Source organism: Haemaphysalis longicornis, unplaced genomic scaffold (genome assembly GCF_048455015.1).
Source record: "Haemaphysalis longicornis isolate Haplotype H1 unplaced genomic scaffold, Haemaphysalis longicornis Haplotype H1 scaffold_11, whole genome shotgun sequence".
NCBI lineage: Eukaryota > Metazoa > Arthropoda > Arachnida > Ixodida > Ixodidae > Haemaphysalis > Haemaphysalis longicornis.
This window is the reverse complement of record NW_027526214.1, coordinates 29,257,219-29,276,998: the sequence shown is the minus strand read 5'-3', so window position 1 is coordinate 29,276,998 and position 19,780 is coordinate 29,257,219. Positions and strand designations below refer to the sequence as shown.

Genomic DNA, 19,780 nt, shown 5'->3' with positions numbered 1-19,780 from the left:
ATAATAGGTTTTGTAAATGAGGGGCTCGCTAGAAATCCAGGAAGAAATGCCGGCAGTCTACAACGCCAAAGAAGGCATAGGGGAATGGTTAGAATATTTTTTAACGTTAGTGACGTTACATTATTATTTATTATTATTAATTACGTGAGAAAGAAAGAAAGAAAAACACGCGCCCAGAGTGGGGACCGAACCCACGCCTTTCGATTAGATCTCGAATGCCTTACCAATTCGGCTATCTGGGCGACTGTGTTCCGCTTCACTTTCTGGGGTATTTTTATATACTAAAACTGTATATGACGCTTGAGGGTGGTAGCCAGCGCCCCTCAGACTGCACGGGGAGAAGGGGACCTTCTTTTCAACCCCCGGGGCGTGACGCGAACGTCTACAGCCTGTCATAAGCGGGTAACTGGCGGGAAACCCTCTTATGCTACCTTGGCATCAAGGCTGCCAGAACCAAGGCCCTCGCTAAGCTTTCGCATGATAATAGGGTTTGTAAATGAGGGGCTCGTTAGAAATACAGGAAGAAATGCCGGCAGTCTACAACGCTGAAGAAGGCATAGGGGAATGGTTAGAATATTTTTTACCGTTAGTGACGTTACATTATTATTTATTATTATTAATTACGTGAGAAAGAAAGAAAGAAAAACAGGTGCCCAGAGTGGGGACCGAACCCACGCCTTTCGATTAGATCTCGAATGCCTTACCAATTCGGCTATCTGGGCGACTGTGTTCCGCTTCACTTTCTGGGGTATTTTTATATACAACTGTATCTGACGCTTGAGGGTGGTAGCCAGCGCCACTCAGACTACACGGGGAGAAGGGGACCTTCTTTTCAACCCCCGGGGCGTGACGCGAACGTCTACAGCCTGTCATAAGCGGGTAACTGGCGGGAAACCCTCCTATGCTACCTTGGCATCAAGGCTGCCAGAACCGAGGCCCTCGCTAAGCTTTCGCATGATAATAGGGTTTGTAAAGGAGGGGCTCGTTAGAAATACAGGAAGAAATGCCGGCAGTCTACAACGCCAAAGAAGGCATAGGGGCATGGTTAGAATATTTTTTAATGTTAGTGACGTTACATTATTATTTATTATTATTATTACGTGAGAAAGAAAGAAAGAAAAACACGCGCCCAGAGTGGGGACCGAACCCACGCCTTTCGATTAGATCTCGAATGCCTTACCAATTCGGCTATCTGGGCGAGTGTGTGCCGCTTCACTTTCTGGGGTATTTTTATTTACTAGAACTGTATCTGACGCTTGAGGGTGGTAGCAAGCGCCCCTCAGACTACACGGGGAGAAGGGGACCTTCTTTTCAACCCCCAGGGCGTGACGCGAACGTCTACAGCCTGTCATAAGCGGGTAACTGGCGGGAAACCCTCTTATGCTACCTTGGCATCAAGGCTGCCAGAACCGAGGCCCTCGCTAAGCTTTCGCATGATTATAGGGTTTGTAAATGAGGGGCTCGTTAGAAATACAGGAAGAAATGCCGGCCGTCTACAACGCCAAAAAAAGCATAGGGGAATGGTTAGAATATTTTTTTACCGTTAGTGACGTTACATTAATATTTATTATTATTAATTACGTGAGAAAGAAAGAAAGAAAAACACGCGCCCGGAGTGGGGACCGAACCCACGCCTTTCGATGAGATCTCGAATGCCTGACCAATTCGGCTATCTGGGCGACTGTGTTCCCCTTCACTTTCTGGGGTATTTTTATATACTACAAATGTATCTGACGCTTGAGGGTGGTAGCCAGCGCCACTCAGACTACACGGGGGAAGGGGACCTTCTTTTCAACCCCCGGGGCGTGACGCGAACGTCTACAGCCTGTCATAAGCGGGTAACTGGCGGGAAACCCTCTTATGCTACCTTGGCATCAAGGCTGCCAGAACCGAGGCCCTCGCTAAGCTTTCGCATGATAATAGGGTTTGTAAATGAGGGGCTTGTTAGAAATACAGGAAGAAATGCCGGCAGTCTACAAGGCCAAAGAAGGCATAGGGGAATGGTTAGAATATTTTTTTACCGTTAGTGACGTTACATTATTATTTATTATTTTTAATTACGTGAGAAAGAAAGAAAGAAAAACACGCACCCAGAGTGGGGACCAAACCCACGCCTTTCGATTAGATCTCGAATGCCTTACCAATTCGGCTATCTGGGCGACTGTGTTCCGCTTCACTTTCTGGGGTATTTTTATATACTACAACTGTATCTGACGCTTGAGGGTGGTAGCCAGCGCCACTCAGACTACACGGGGAGAAGGGGACCTTCTTTTCAACCCCCGGGGCGTGACGCGAACGTCTACAGCCTGTCATAAGCTGGTAACTGGCGGGAAACCCTCTTATGCTACCTTGGCATCAAGGCTGCCAGAACCGAGGCCCTCGCTAAGCTTTCGCATGATAATAGGGTTTGTAAATGAGGGGCTCGTTAGAAATACAGGAAGAAATGCCGGCAGTCTACAACGCCAAAAAAGGCATAGGGGAATGGTTAGAATATTTTTTTACCGTTAGTGACGTTACATTATTATTTATTATTATTAATTACGTGAGAAAGAAAGAAAGAAAAACACGCGCCCAGAGTGGGGACCGAACCCACGCCTTTCGATTAGATCTCGAATGCCTTACCAATTCAGCTATCTGGGCGACTGTGTTCCGCTTCACTTTCTGGGGTATTTTTATATACTACAACTGTATCTGACGCATGAGGGTGTAGCCAGCGCCACTCAGACAACACGGGCAGAAGGGGACCTTCTTTTCAACCCCCTGGGCGTGACGCGAATGTCTACAGCCTGTCATAAGCGGGTAACTGGCGGGAAACCCTCTTGTGCTACCTTGGCATCAAGGCTGCCAGAACCGAGGCCCTCGCTAAACTTTCGCATGATATTAGGTTTTGTAAATGAGGGGCTCGTTAGAAATACAGGAAGAAATGTCGGCAGTCTACAAGGCCAAAGAAGGCATAGGGGAATGGTTAGAATATTTTTTTACCGTTAGTGACGTTACATTATTATTTATTATTATGAATTACGTGAGAAAGAAAGAAAGAAAAACACGCACCCAGAGTGGGGACCAAACCCACGCCTTTCGATTAGATCTCGAATGCCTTACCAATTCGGCTATCTGGGCGACTGTGTTCCGCTTCACTTTCTGGGGTATTTTTATATACTACAACTGTATCTGACGCTTGAGGGTGGTAGCCAGCGACACTCAGACTACACAGGGAGAAGGGGACCTTCTTTTCAACCCCCGGGGCGTGACTCGAACGTCTACAGCCTGTCATAAGCGGGTAACTGGCGGGAAACCTTTTATGCAACCTTGGCATCAAGGCTGCCAGAACCGAGGCCCTCGCTAAGCTTTCGCATGATAATAGGGTTTGTAAATGAGGGGCTCGCTAGAAATACAGGAAGAAATGCCGGCAGTCTACAACGCCAAAGAAGGCATAGGGGAATGGTTAGAATATTTTTTAACGTTAGTGACGTTACATTATTATTTATTATTATTAATTACGTGAGAAAGAAAGAAAGAAAAACACGCGCCCAGAGTGGGGACCGAACCCACGCCTTTCGATTAGATCTCGAATGCCTTACCAATTCGGCTATCTGGGCGACTGTGTTCCGCTTCACTTTCTGGGGTATTTTTATATACTACAACTGTATATGACGCTTGAGGGTGGTGTCAGCGCCCCTCAGACTGCACGGGGAGAAGGGGACCTTCTTTTCAACCCCCGGGGCGTGACGCGAACGTCTACAGCCTGTCATAATTGGGTAACTGGCGGGAAACCCTCTTATGCTACCTTGGCATCAAGGCTGCCAGAACCGAGGCCCTCGCTAAGCTTTCGCATGATAATAGGGTTTGTAAATGAGGGGCTCGTTAGAAATACAGGAAGAAATGCCGGCAGTCTACAATGCCGAAGAAGGCATAGGGGAATGGTTAGAATATTTTTTTACCGTTAGTGACGTTACATTATTATTTATTATTATTAATTACGTGAGAAAGAAAGAAAGAAAAACAGGTGCCCAGAGTGGGAACCGAACCCACGCCTTTCGATTAGATCTCGAATGCCTTACCAATTCGGCTATCTGGGCGACTGTGTTCCGCTTCACTTTCTGGGGTATTTTTATATACAACTGTATCTGACGCTTGAGGGTGGTAGCCAGCGCCACTCAGACTACACGGGGAGAAGGGGACCTTCTTTTCAACCACCCGGGGCGTGACGCGAACGTCTACAGCCTGTCATAAGCGGGTAACTGGCGGGAAACCCTCTTATGCTACCTTGGCATCAAGGCTGCCAGAACCGAGGCCCTCGCTAAGCTTTCGCATGATAATAGGGTTTGTAAAGGAGGGGCTCGTTAGAAATACAGGAAGAAATGCCGGCAGTCTACAACGCCAAAGAAGGCATAGGGGAATGGTTAGAATATTTTTTAATGTTAGTGACGTTACATTATTATTTATTATTATTATTACGTGAGAAAGAAAGAAAGAAAAACACGCGCCCAGAGTGGGGACCGAACCCACGCCTTTCGATTAGATCTCGAATGCCTTACCAATTCGGCTATCTGGGCGAGTGTGTGCCGCTTCACTTTCTGGGGTATTTTATTTACTAGAACTGTATCTGACGCTTGAGGGTGGTAGCAAGCGCCCCTCAGACTACACGGGAAGAAGGGGACCTTCTTTTCAACCCCCGTGGCGTGACGCGAACGTCTACAGCCTGTCATAAGCGGGTAACTGGCGGGAAACCCTCTTATGCTACCTTGGCATCAAGGCTGCCAGAACCGAGGCCCTCGCTAAGCTTTCGCATGATAATAGGGTTTGTAAATGAGGGGCTCGTTAGAAATACAGGAAGAAATGCCGGCAGTCTACAACGCCGAAGAAGGCATAGGGGAATGGTTAGAATATTTTTTTACCGTTAGTGACGTTACATTATTATTTATTATTATTAATTACGTGAGAAAGAAAGAAAGAAAAACAGGTGCCCAGAGTGGGGACCGAACCCACGCCTTTCGATTAGATCTCGAATGCCTTACCAATTCGGCTATCTGGGCGACTGTGTTCGCTTCACTTTCTGGGGTATTTTTATATACTACAACTGTATCTGACGCTTGATGGTGGTAGCCAGCGCCACTCAGACTACACGGGGATAAGGGGACCTGCTTTTCAACCCACGGGGTGTGACGCGAACGTCTACAGCCTGGCATAAGCGGGTAACTGGCGGGAAACCCTCTTATGCTACCTTGGCATCAAGGCTGCCAGAACCGAGGCCCTCGCTAAGCTTTCGCATGATAATAGGGTTTGTAAATGAGGGGCTCGTTAGAAATACAGGAAGAAATGCCGGCAGTCTACAACGCCAAAGAAGGCATAGGGGAATGGTTAGAATATTTTTTTACGGTTAGTGACGTTACATTATTATTTATTATTATTAATTACGTGAGAAAGAAAGAAAAACACGCGCCAAGAGTTGGGACCGAACCCACGCCTTTCGATTAGATCTCGAATGCCTTACCAATTCGGCTATCTGGGCGACTGTGTTCCGCTTCATTTTCTGGGGTATTTTTATATACTACAACTGTATCTGACGCTTGAGGGTGGTAGCCAGCGCCCCTCAGACTACACGGGGAGAAGGGGACCTTCTTTTCAACCCCCGGGGCATGACGCGAACGTCTACAGCCTGTCATAAGCGGGTAACTGGCGGGAAACCCTCTTATGCTACCTTGGCATCAAGGCTGCCAGAACCGAGGCCCTCGCTAAGCTTTCGCATGATAATAGGGTTTGTAAATGAGGGTCTCGTTAGAAATACAGGAAGAAATGCCGGCAGTCTACAACGCCAAAGAAGGCATAGGGGAATTGTTAGAATATTTTTTTACCGTTAGTGACGTTACATTATTATTTATTATTATTAATTGCGTGAGAAAGAAAGAAAGAAAAACACGCGCCCAGTGTTGGGACCGAACCCACGCCTTTCGATTAGATCTCGAATGCCTTACCAATTCGGCTATCTGGGCGACTGTGTTCCGCTTCACTTTCTGGGGAATTTTTATATACAACAACTGTATCTGACGCTTGAGGGTGGTAGCCAGCGCCACTCAGACTACACGGGGAGAAGGGGAACTTCTTTTCAACCCCCGGGACGTGACGCGAACGTCTACAGCCTGTCATAAGCGGGTAACTGGCGGGAAACCCTCTTATGCTACCTTGGCATCAAGGCTGCCAGAACCGAGGCCCTCGCTAAGCTTTCGCATGATAATAGGGTTTGTAAATGAGGGGCTCGTTAGAAATACAGGAAGAAATGCCGGCCGTCTACAACGCCAAAAAAGGCATAGGGGAATGGTTAGAATATTTTTTACCGTTAGTGACGTTACAATATTATTTATTATTATTAATTACGTGAGAAAGAAAGAAAAACACGCGCCCGGAGTGGGGACCGAACCCACGCCTTTGGATTAGATCTCGAATGCCTTACCAATTCGGCTTTCTGGGCGACTGTGTTCCGCTTCACTTTCTGGGGTATTTTTATATACTACAACTGTATCTGACCCTTGAGGGTGTTAGCCAGCGCCACTCAGACTACACGGGGAGAAGGGGACCTTCTTTTCAACCCCCGGGGCGTGACGCGAACGTCTACAGCCTGTCATAAGCGGGTAACTGGCGGGAAACCCTCTTATGCTACCTTGGCATCAAGGCTGCCAGAACCGAGGCCCTCGCTAAGCTTTCGCATGATAATAGGGTTTGTAAAGGAGGGGCTCGCTAGAAATACAGGAAGAAATGCCGGCAGTCTACAACGCCAAAGAAGGCATAGGGGAATGGTTAGAATATTTTTTAACGTTAGTGACGTTACATTATTATTTATTATTATTAATTACGTGAGAAAGAAAGAAAAACACGCGCCCAGAGTGGGGACCGAACCCACGCCTTTCGATTAGATCTCGAATGCCTGACCAATTCGGCTATCTGGGCGACTGTGTTCCGCTTCACTTTCTGGGGTATTTTTATATACTACAACTGTATCTGACGCTTGAGGGTGGTAGCCAGCGCCACTCAGACTACACGGGGGAAGGGGACCTTCTTTTCAACCCCCGGGGCGTGACGCGAACGTCTACAGCCTGTCATAAGCGGGTAACTGGCGGGAAACCCTCTTATGCTACCTTGGCATCAAGGCTGCCAGAACCGAGGCCCTCGCTAAGCTTTCGCATGATAATAGGGTTTGTAAATGAGGGGCTCGTTAGAAATACAGGAAGAAATGCCGGCAGTCTACAAGGCCAAAGAAGGCATAGGGGAATGGTTAGAATATTTTTTTACCGTTAGTGACGTTACATTATTATTTAATATTTTTAATTACGTGAGAAAGAAAGAAAGAAAAACACGCACCCAGAGTGGGGACCAAACCCACGCCTTTCGATTAGATCTCGAATGCCTTACCAATTCGGCTATCTGGGCGACTGTGTTCCGCTTCACTTTCTGGGGTATTTTTATATACTACAACTGTATCTGACGCTTGAGGGTGGTAGCCAGCGCCACTCAGACTACACGGGGAGAAGGGGACCTTCTTTTCAACCCCCGGGGTGTGACGCGAACGTCTACAGCCTGGCATAAGCGGGTAACTGGCGGGAAACCCTCTTATGCTACCTTGGCATCAAGGCTGCCAGAACCGAGGCCCTCGCTAAGCTTTCGCATGATAATAGGGTTTGTAAATGAGGGGCTCGTTAGAAATACAGGAAGAAATGCCGGCAGTCTACAACGCCAAAGAAGGCATAGGGGAATGGTTAGAATATTTTTTTACGGTTAGTGACGTTACATTATTATTTATTATTATTAATTACGTGAGAAAGAAAGAAAAACACGCGCCAAGAGTTGGGACCGAACCCACGCCTTTCGATTAGATCTCGAATGCCTTACCAATTCGGCTATCTGGGCGACTGTGTTCCGCTTCATTTTCTGGGGTATTTTTATATACTACAACTGTATCTGACGCTTGAGGGTGGTAGCCAGCGCCCCTCAGACTACACGGGGAGAAGGGGACCTTCTTTTAAACCCCCGGGGCATGACGCGAACGTCTACAGCCTGTCATAAGCGGGTAACTGGCGGGAAACCCTCTTATGCTACCTTGGCATCAAGGCTGCCGGAACCGAGGCCCTCGCTAAGCTTTCGCATGATAATAGGGTTTGTAAATGAGGGGCTCGTTAGAAATACAGGAAGAAATGCCGGCAGTCTACAACGCCAAAGAAGCATAGGGGAATGGATAGAATATTTTTTTACCGTTAGTGACGTTACAATATTATTTATTATTATTAATTACGTGAGAAAGAAAGAAAGAAAAACACGCGCCCAGAGTGGGTACCGAACCCTCGCCTTTCGATTAAATTTCGAATGCCTTACCAATTCGGCTATGTGGGCGACTGTGTTCCGCTTCACTTTCTGGGGTATTTTTATATACTACAACTGTATCTGACGCTTGAGGGTGGTAGCCAGCGCCACTCAGACTACACGGGGAGAAGGGGAACTTCTTTTCAACCCCCGGGACGTGACGCGAACGTCTACAGCCTGTCATAAGCGGGTAACTGGCGGGAAACCCTCTTATGCTACCTTGGCATCAAGGCTGCCAGAACCGAGGCCCTCGCTAAGCTTTCGCATGATAATAGGGTTTGTAAATGAGGGGCTCGTTAGAAATACAGGAAGAAATGCCGGCCGTCTACAACGCCAAAAAAGGCATAGGGGAATGGTTAGAATATTTTTTACCGTTAGTGACGTTACAATATTATTTATTATTAATTATTACGTGAGAAAGAAAGAAAGAAAAACACGCGCCCGGAGTGGGGACCGAACCCACGCCTTTGGATTAGATCTCGAATGCCTTACCAATTCGGCTTTCTGGGCGACTGTGTTCCGCTTCACTTTCTGGGGTATTTTTATATACTACAACTGTATCTGACCCTTGAGGGTGTTAGCCAGCGCCACTCAGACTACACGGGGAGAAGGGGACCTTCTTTTCAACCCCCGGGGCGTGACGCGAACGTCTACAGCCTGTCATAAGCGGGTAACTGGCGGGAAACCCTCTTATGCTACCTTGGCATCAAGGCTGCCAGAACCGAGGCCCTCGCTAAGCTTTCGCATGATAATAGGGTTTGTAAAGGAGGGGCTCGCTAGAAATACAGGAAGAAATGCCGGCAGTCTACAACGCCAAAGAAGGCATAGGGGAATGGTTAGAATATTTTTTAACGTTAGTGACGTTACATTATTATTTATTATTATTAATTACGTGAGAAAGAAAGAAAGAAAAACACGCGCCCAGAGTGGGGACCGAACCCACGCCTTTCGATTAGATCTCGAATGCCTGACCAATTCGGCTATCTGGGCGACTGTGTTCCGCTTCACTTTCTGGGGTATTTTTATATACTACAACTGTATCTGACGCTTGAGGGTGGTAGCCAGCGCCACTCAGACTACACGGGGGAAGGGGACCTTCTTTTCAACCCCCGGGGCGTGACGCGAACGTCTACAGCCTGTCATAAGCGGGTAACTGGCGGGAAACCCTCTTATGCTACCTTGGCATCAAGGCTGCCAGAACCGAGGCCCTCGCTAAGCTTTCGCATGATAATAGGGTTTGTAAATGAGGGGCTCGTTAGAAATACAGGAAGAAATGCCGGCAGTCTACAACGCCAAAGAAGGCATAGGGGAATGGTTAGAATATTTTTTTACGGTTAGTGACGTTACATTATTATTTATTATTATTAATTACGTGAGAAAGAAAGAAAAACACGCGCCAAGAGTTGGGACCGAACCCACGCCTTTCGATTAGATCTCGAATGCCTTACCAATTCGGCTATCTGGGCGACTGTGTTCCGCTTCATTTTCTGGGGTATTTTTATATACTACAACTGTATCTGACGCTTGAGGGTGGTAGCCAGCGCCCCTCAGACTACACGGGGAGAAGGGGACCTTCTTTTCAACCCCCGGGGCATGACGCGAACGTCTACAGCCTGTCATAAGCGGGTAACTGGCGGGAAACCCTCTTATGCTACCTTGGCATCAAGGCTGCCAGAACCGAGGCCCTCGCTAAGCTTTCGCATGATAATAGGGTTTGTAAATGAGGGTCTCGTTAGAAATACAGGAAGAAATGCCGGCAGTCTACAACGCCAAAGAAGGCATAGGGGAATTGTTAGAATATTTTTTTACCGTTAGTGACGTTACATTATTATTTATTATTATTAATTGCGTGAGAAAGAAAGAAAGAAAAACACGCGCCCAGTGTTGGGACCGAACCCACGCCTTTCGATTAGATCTCGAATGCCTTACCAATTCGGCTATCTGGGCGACTGTGTTCCGCTTCACTTTCTGGGGAATTTTTATATACAACAACTGTATCTGACGCTTGAGGGTGGTAGCCAGCGCCCCTCAGACTACACGGGGAGAAGGGGACCTTCTTTTCAACCCACGGGGCGTGCCGCGAACGTCTACAGCCTGTCATAAGCGGGTAACTGGCGGGAAACCCTCTTATGCTACCTTGGCATCAAGGCTGCCGGAACCGAGGCCCTCGCTAAGCTTTCGCATGATAATAGGGTTTGTAAATGAGGGGCTCGTTAGAAATACAGGAAGAAATGCCGGCAGTCTACAACGCCAAAGAAGCATAGGGGAATGGATAGAATATTTTTTTACCGTTAGTGACGTTACAATATTATTTATTATTATTAATTACGTGAGAAAGAAAGAAAGAAAAACACGCGCTCAGAGTGGGTACCGAACCCACGCCTTTCGATTAAATCTCGAATGCCTTACCAATTCGGCTATGTGGGCGACTGTGTTCCGCTTCACTTTCTGGGGTATTTTTATATACTACAACTGTATCTGACGCTTGAGGGTGGTAGCCAGCGCCACTCAGACTACACGGGGAGAAGGGGAACTTCTTTTCAACCCCCGGGACGTGACGCGAACGTCTACAGCCTGTCATAAGCGGGTAACTGGCGGGAAACCCTCTTATGCTACCTTGGCATCAAGGCTGCCAGAACCGAGGCCCTCGCTAAGCTTTCGCATGATAATAGGGTTTGTAAATGAGGGGCTCGTTAGAAATACAGGAAGAAATGCCGGCCGTCTACAACGCCAAAAAAGGCATAGGGGAATGGTTAGAATATTTTTTACCGTTAGTGACGTTACAATATTATTTATTATTATTAATTACGTGAGAAAGAAAGAAAGAAAAACACGCGCCCGGAGTGGGGACCGAACCCACGCCTTTGGATTAGATCTCGAATGCCTTACCAATTCGGCTTTCTGGGCGACTGTGTTCCGCTTCACTTTCTGGGGTATTTTTATATACTACAACTGTATCTGACCCTTGAGGGTGTTAGCCAGCGCCACTCAGACTACACGGGGAGAAGGGGACCTTCTTTTCAACACCCGGGGCGTGACGCGAACGTCTACAGCCTGTCATAAGCGGGTAACTGGCGGGAAACCCTCTTATGCTACCTTGGCATCAAGGCTGCCAGAACCGAGGCCCTCGCTAAGCTTTCGCATGATAATAGGGTTTGTAAAGGAGGGGCTCGCTAGAAATACAGGAAGAAATGCCGGCAGTCTACAACGCCAAAGAAGGCATAGGGGAATGGTTAGAATATTTTTTAACGTTAGTGACGTTACATTATTATTTATTATTATTAATTACGTGAGAAAGAAAGAAAGAAAAACACGCGCCCAGAGTGGGGACCGAACCCACGCCTTTCGATTAGATCTCGAATGCCTGACCAATTCGGCTATCTGGGCGACTGTGTTCCGCTTCACTTTCTGGGGTATTTTTATATACTACAACTGTATCTGACGCTTGAGGGTGGTAGCCAGCGCCACTCAGACTACACGGGGGAAGGGGACCTTCTTTTCAACCCCCGGGGCGTGACGCGAACGTCTACAGCCTGTCATAAGCGGGTAACTGGCGGGAAACCCTCTTATGCTACCTTGGCATCAAGGCTGCCAGAACCGAGGCCCTCGCTAAGCTTTCGCATGATAATAGGGTTTGTAAATGAGGGGCTCGTTAGAAATACAGGAAGAAATGCCGGCAGTCTACAAGGCCAAAGAAGGCATAGGGGAATGGTTAGAATATTTTTTTACCGTTAGTGACGTTACATTATTATTTAATATTTTTAATTACGTGAGAAAGAAAGAAAGAAAAACACGCACCCAGAGTGGGGACCAAACCCACGCCTTTCGATTAGATCTCGAATGCCTTACCAATTCGGCTATCTGGGCGACTGTGTTCCGCTTCACTTTCTGGGGTATTTTTATATACTACAACTGTATCTGACGCTTGAGGGTGGTAGCCAGCGCCACTCAGACTACACGGGGAGAAGGGGACCTTCTTTTCAACCCCCGAGGCGTGACGCGAACGTCTACAGCCAGTCATAAGCTGGTAACTGGCGGGAAACCCTCTTATGCTACCTTGGCATCAAGGCTGCCAGAACCGAGGCCCTCGCTAAGCTTTCGCATGATAATAGGGTTTGTAAATGAGGGGCTCGTTAGAAATACAGGAAGAAATGCCGGCAGTCTACAACGCCAAAAAAGGCATAGGGGAATGGTTAGAATATTTTTTTACCGTTAGTGACGTTACATTATTATTTATTATTATTAATTACGTGAGAAAGAAAGAAAGAAAAACACGCGCCCAGAGTGGGGACCGAACCCACGCCTTTCGATTAGATCTCGAATGCCTTACCAATTCAGCTATCTGGGCGACTGTGTTCCGCTTCACTTTCTGGGATATTTTTATATACTACAACTGTATCTGACGCATGAGGGTGTAGCCAGCGCCACTCAGACAACACGGGGAGAAGGGGACCTTCTTTTCAACCCCCTGGGCGTGACGCGAACGTCTACAGCCTGTCATAAGCGGGTAACTGGCGGGAAACCCTCTTGTGCTACCTTGGCATCAAGGCTGCCAGAACCGAGGCCCTCGCTAAGCTTTCGCATGATATTAGGTTTTGTAAATGAGGGGCTCGTTAGAAATACAGGAAGAAATGTCGGCAGTCTACAAGGCCAAAGAAGGCATAGGGGAATGGTTAGAATATTTTTTTACCGTTAGTGACGTTACAATATTATTTATTATTATTAATTACGTGAGAAAGAAAGAAAGAAAAACACGCGCCCGGAGTGGGGACCGAACCCACGCCTTTGGATTAGATCTCGAATGCCTTACCAATTCGGCTTTCTGGGCGACTGTGTTCCGCTTCACTTTCTGGGGTATTTTTATATACTACAACTGTATCTGACCCTTGAGGGTGTTAGCCAGCGCCACTCAGACTACACGGGGAGAAGGGGACCTTCTTTTCAACACCCGGGGCGTGACGCGAACGTCTACAGCCTGTCATAAGCGGGTAACTGGCGGGAAACCCTCTTATGCTACCTTGGCATCAAGGCTGCCAGAACCGAGGCCCTCGCTAAGCTTTCGCATGATAATAGGGTTTGTAAAGGAGGGGCTCGCTAGAAATACAGGAAGAAATGCCGGCAGTCTACAACGCCAAAGAAGGCATAGGGGAATGGTTAGAATATTTTTTAACGTTAGTGACGTTACATTATTATTTATTATTATTAATTACGTGAGAAAGAAAGAAAGAAAAACACGCGCCCAGAGTGGGGACCGAACCCACGCCTTTCGATTAGATCTCGAATGCCTGACCAATTCGGCTATCTGGGCGACTGTGTTCCGCTTCACTTTCTGGGGTATTTTTATATACTACAACTGTATCTGACGCTTGAGGGTGGTAGCCAGCGCCACTCAGACTACACGGGGGAAGGGGACCTTCTTTTCAACCCCCGGGGCGTGACGCGAACGTCTACAGCCTGTCATAAGCGGGTAACTGGCGGGAAACCCTCTTATGCTACCTTGGCATCAAGGCTGCCAGAACCGAGGCCCTCGCTAAGCTTTCGCATGATAATAGGGTTTGTAAATGAGGGGCTCGTTAGAAATACAGGAAGAAATGCCGGCAGTCTACAAGGCCAAAGAAGGCATAGGGGAATGGTTAGAATATTTTTTTACCGTTAGTGACGTTACATTATTATTTAATATTTTTAATTACGTGAGAAAGAAAGAAAGAAAAACACGCACCCAGAGTGGGGACCAAACCCACGCCTTTCGATTAGATCTCGAATGCCTTACCAATTCGGCTATCTGGGCGACTGTGTTCCGCTTCACTTTCTGGGGTATTTTTATATACTACAACTGTATCTGACGCTTGAGGGTGGTAGCCAGCGCCACTCAGACTACACGGGGAGAAGGGGACCTTCTTTTCAACCCCCGAGGCGTGACGCGAACGTCTACAGCCAGTCATAAGCTGGTAACTGGCGGGAAACCCTCTTATGCTACCTTGGCATCAAGGCTGCCAGAACCGAGGCCCTCGCTAAGCTTTCGCATGATAATAGGGTTTGTAAATGAGGGGCTCGTTAGAAATACAGGAAGAAATGCCGGCAGTCTACAACGCCAAAAAAGGCATAGGGGAATGGTTAGAATATTTTTTTACCGTTAGTGACGTTACATTATTATTTATTATTATTAATTACGTGAGAAAGAAAGAAAGAAAAACACGCGCCCAGAGTGGGGACCGAACCCACGCCTTTCGATTAGATCTCGAATGCCTTACCAATTCAGCTATCTGGGCGACTGTGTTCCGCTTCACTTTCTGGGATATTTTTATATACTACAACTGTATCTGACGCATGAGGGTGTAGCCAGCGCCACTCAGACAACACGGGGAGAAGGGGACCTTCTTTTCAACCCCCTGGGCGTGACGCGAACGTCTACAGCCTGTCATAAGCGGGTAACTGGCGGGAAACCCTCTTGTGCTACCTTGGCATCAAGGCTGCCAGAACCGAGGCCCTCGCTAAGCTTTCGCATGATATTAGGTTTTGTAAATGAGGGGCTCGTTAGAAATACAGGAAGAAATGTCGGCAGTCTACAAGGCCAAAGAAGGCATAGGGGAATGGTTAGAATATTTTTTTACCGTTAGTGACGTTACATTATTATTTATTATTATTAATTACGTGAGAAAGAAAGAAAGAAAAACACGCGCCCAGAGTGGGGACCGAACCCACGCCTTTCGATTAGATCTCGAATGCCTTACCAATTCAGCTATCTGGGCGACTGTGTTCCGCTTCACTTTCTGGGATATTTTTATATACTACAACTGTATCTGACGCATGAGGGTGTAGCCAGCGCCACTCAGACAACACGGGGAGAAGGGGACCTTCTTTTCAACCCCCTGGGCGTGACGCGAACGTCTACAGCCTGTCATAAGCGGGTAACTGGCGGGAAACCCTCTTGTGCTACCTTGGCATCAAGGCTGCCAGAACCGAGGCCCTCGCTAAGCTTTCGCATGATATTAGGTTTTGTAAATGAGGGGCTCGTTAGAAATACAGGAAGAAATGTCGGCAGTCTACAAGGCCAAAGAAGGCATAGGGGAATGGTTAGAATATTTTTTTTACCATTAGTGACGTTACATTATTATTTATTATTATGAATTACGTGAGAAAGAAAGAAAGAAAAACACGCACCCAGAGTGGGGACCAAACCCACGCCTTTCGATTAGATCTCGAATGCCTTACCAATTCGGCTATCTGGGCGACTGTGTTCCGCTTCACTTTCTGGGGTATTTTTATATACTACAACTGTATCTGACGCTTGAGGGTGGTAGCCAGCGCCACTCAGACTACACAGGGAGAAGGGGACCTTCTTTTCAACCCCCGGGGCGTGACTCGAACGTCTACAGCCTGTCATAAGCGGGTAACTGGCGGGAAACCCTCTTATGCAACCTTGGCATCAAGGCTGCCAGAACCGAGGCCCTCGCTAAGCTTTCGCATGATAATAGGGTTTGTAAATGAGGGGCTCGCTAGAAATACAGGAAGAAATGCCGGCAGTCTACAACGCCAAAGAAGGCATAGGGGAATGGTTAGAATATTTTTTAACGTTAGTGACGTTAAATTATTATTTATTATTATTAATTACGTGAGAAAGAAAGAAAGAAAAACACGCGCCCAGAGTGGGGACCGAACCCACGCCTTTCGATTAGATCTCGAATGCCTTACCAATTCGGCTATCTGGGCGACTGTGTTCCGCTTCACTTTCTGGGGTATTTTTATATACTACAACTGTATATGACGCTTGAGGGTGGTATCAGCGCCCCTCAGACTGCACGGGGAGAAGGGGACCTTCTTTTCAACCCCCGGGGCGTGACGCGAACGTCTACAGCCTGTCATAAGCGGGTAACTGGCGGGAAACCCTCTTATGCTACCTTGGCATCAAGGCTGCCAGAACCGAGGCCCTCGCTAAGCTTTCGCATGATAATAGGGTTTGTAAATGAGGGGCTCGTTAGAAATACAGGAAGAAATGCCGGCAGTCTACAACGCCAAAGAAGCATAGGGGAATGGATAGAATATTTTTTTACCGTTAGTGACGTTACAATATTATTTATTATTATTAATTACGTGAGAAAGAAAGAAAGAAAAACACGCGCCCAGAGTGGGTACCGAACCAACGCCTTTCGATTAAATCTCGAATGCCTTACCAATTCGGCTATGTGGGCGACTGTGTTCCGCTTCACTTTCTGGGGTATTTTTATATACTACAACTGTATCTGACGCTTGAGGGTGGTAGCCAGCGCCACTCAGACTACACGGGGAGAAGGGAAACTTCTTTTCAACCCCCGGGACGTGACGCGAACGTCTACAGCCTGTCATAAGCGGGTAACTGGCGGGAAACCCTCTTATGCTACCTTGGCATCAAGGCTGCCAGAACCGAGGCCCTCGCTAAGCTTTCGCATGATAATAGGGTTTGTAAATGAGGGGCTCGTTAGAAATACAGGAAGAAATGCCGGCCGTCTACAACGCCAAAAAAGGCATAGGGGAATGGTTAGAATATTTTTTTACCGTTAGTGACGTTACAATATTATTTATTATTATTAATTACGTGAGAAAGAAAGAAAGAAAAACACGCGCCCGGAGTGGGGACCGAACCCACGCCTTTGGATTAGATCTCGAATGCCTTACCAATTCGGCTTTCTGGGCGACTGTGTTCCGCTTCACTTTCTGGGGTATTTTTATATACTACAACTGTATCTGACGCTTGAGGGTGTTAGCCAGCGCCACTCAGACTACACGGGGAGAAGGGGACCTTCTTTTCAACCCCCGGGGCGTGACGCGAACGTCTACAGCCTGTCATAAGCGGGTAACTGGCGGGAAACCCTCTTATGCTACCTTGGCACCAAGGCTGCCAGAACCGAGGCCCTCGCTAAGCTTTCGCATGATAATAGGGTTTGTAAAGGAGGGGCTCGCTAGAAATACAGAAAGAAATGCCGGCAGTCTACAACGCCAAAGAAGGCATAGGGGAATGGTTAGAATATTTTTTAACGTTAGTGACGTTACATTATTATTTATTATTATTAATTACGTGAGAAAGAAAGAAAGAAAAACACGCGCCCAGAGTGGGGACCGAACCCACGCCTTTCGATTAGATCTCGAATGCCTGACCAATTCGGCTATCTGGGCGACTGTGTTCCGCTTCACTTTCTGGGGTATTTTTATATACTACAACTGTATCTGACGCTTGAGGGTGGTAGCCAGCGCCACTCAGACTACACGGGGGAAGGGGACCTTCTTTTCAACCCCCGGGGCGTGACGCGAACGTCTACAGCCTGTCATAAGCGGGTAACTGGCGGGAAACCCTCTTATGCTACCTTGGCATCAAGGCTGCCAGAACCGAGGCCCTCGCTAAGCTTTCGCATGATAATAGGGTTTGTAAATGAGGGGCTCGTTAGAAATACAGGAAGAAATGCCGGCAGTCTACAAGGCCAAAGAAGGCATAGGGGAATGGTTAGAATATTTTTTTACCGTTAGTGACGTTACATTATTATTTATTATTTTTAATTACGTGAGAAAGAAAGAAAGAAAAACACGCACCCTGAGTGGGGACCAAACCCACGCCTTTCGATTAGATCTCGAATGCCTTACCAATTCGGCTATCTGGGCGACTGTGTTCGGCTTCACTTTCTGGGGTATTTTTATATACTACAACTGTATCTGACGCTTGAGGGTGGTAGCCAGCGCCACTCAGACTACACGGGGAGAAGGGGACCTTCTTTTCAACCCCCGGGGCGTGACGCGAACGTCTACAGCCTGTCATAAGCTGGTAACTGGCGGGAAACCCTCTTATGCTACCTTGGCATCAAGGCTGCCAGAACCGAGGCCCTCGCTAAGCTTTCGCATGATAATAGGGTTTGTAAATGAGGGGCTCGTTAGAAATACAGGAAGAAATGCCGGCAGTCTACAACGCCAAAAAAGGCATAGGGGAATGGTTAGAATATTTTTTTACCGTTAGTGACGTTACATTATTATTTATTATTATTAATTACGTGAGAAAGAAAGAAAGAAAAACACGCGCCCAGAGTGGGGACCGAACCCACGCCTTTCGATTAGATCTCGAATGCCTTACCAATTCGGCTATCTGGGCGACTGTGTTCCGCTTCACTTTCTGGGGTATTTTTATATACTACAACTGTATATGACGCTTGAGGGTGGTATCAGCGCCCCTCAGACTGCACGGGGAGAAGGGGACCTTCTTTTCAACCCCCGGGGCGTGACGCGAACGTCTACAGCCTGTCATAAGCGGGTAACTGGCGGGAAACCCTCTTATGCTACCTTGGCATCAAGGCTGCCAGAACCGAGGCCCTCGCTAAGCTTTCGCATGATAATAGGGTTTGTAAATGAGGGGCTCGTTAGAAATACAGGAAGAAATGCCGGCAGTCTACAATGCCGAAGAAGGCATAGGGGAATGGTTAGAATATTTTTTTACCATTAGTGACGTTACATTATTATTTATTATTATTAATTACGTGAGAAAGAAAGAAAGAAAAACAGGTGCCCAGAGTGGGGACCGAACCCACGCCTTTCGATTAGATCTCGAATGCCTTACCAATTCGGCTATCTGGGCGACTGTGTTCCGCTTCACTTTCTGGGGTATTTTTATATACAACTGTATCTGACGCTTGAGGGTGGTAGCCAGCGCCACTCAGACTACACGGGGAGAAGGGGACCTTCTTTTCAACCCCCGGGGCGTGACGCGAACGTCTACAGCCTGTCATAAGCGGGTAACTGGCGGGAAACCCTCTTATGCTACCTTGGCATCAAGGCTGCCAGAACCGAGGCCCTCGCTAAGCTTTCGCATGATAATAGGGTTTGTAAAGGAGGGGCTCGTTAGAAATACAGGAAGAAATGCCGGCAGTCTACAACGCCAAAGAAGGCATAGGGGAATGGTTAGAATATTTTTTAATGTTAGTGACGTTACATTATTATTTAGTATTATTATCAGAATGTGCGAGGTCTTCGAACTAAGGCGACTGAATTTTTTGGTAACGTTCTGGCTTCTTGCTTTCCTTTAATAGCTATATCTGAAACTTGGTTGTGCCCCGATATCTTATCCAGTGATTATTTTCCTCAAAATTACCATGTATATCGTAATGATCGTGCTTTAACGGGATGCAAACAAAAAGGGGGCGGGGTCCTTCTCGCCGTTGACAAATCTCTCCCGTGTGTGCTACGTAGCGATATTGATAACGCCGATGAGTCTTTATGGGTCGAAATTCATTTCTCTAAAACTGAAAAACTTCTAGTTGGTGTTTTTTACATTCCTCCTGATGTAGCTCCTGAGGCGTTCAATAAGTTAATCTCCTCCATTGAACAGGTGCTTATCACTCATGGCAACCGCAAAGTCCTCCTGCTTGGAGATTTTAATGCTCCTGGCGTGGAGTGGAGCCAGCTAACTTGTTCC

General features: G+C 47.3%; 4 non-coding genes across 4 annotated transcripts; all 4 read right to left on the bottom strand.

Moving 5' to 3' along the window:
* Positions 1–650: 650 nt before the first annotated feature.
* Trnar-ucu (transfer RNA arginine (anticodon UCU)) lies at positions 651–722 on the bottom strand. Its single transcript has one exon. It is a non-coding gene; the product is annotated as a tRNA-Arg (tRNA).
* A 3,285-nt stretch (positions 723–4,007) lies between these two features.
* Trnar-ucu (transfer RNA arginine (anticodon UCU)) lies at positions 4,008–4,079 on the bottom strand. The gene has a single exon. It is a non-coding gene; the product is annotated as a tRNA-Arg (tRNA).
* Positions 4,080–4,964: 885 nt separating this feature from the next.
* Trnar-ucu (transfer RNA arginine (anticodon UCU)) lies at positions 4,965–5,036 on the bottom strand. Its single transcript has one exon. It is a non-coding gene; the product is annotated as a tRNA-Arg (tRNA).
* A 13,835-nt stretch (positions 5,037–18,871) lies between these two features.
* Positions 18,872–18,943, bottom strand: Trnar-ucu (transfer RNA arginine (anticodon UCU)). Its single transcript has one exon. It is a non-coding gene; the product is annotated as a tRNA-Arg (tRNA).
* Positions 18,944–19,780: the final 837 nt, after the last annotated feature.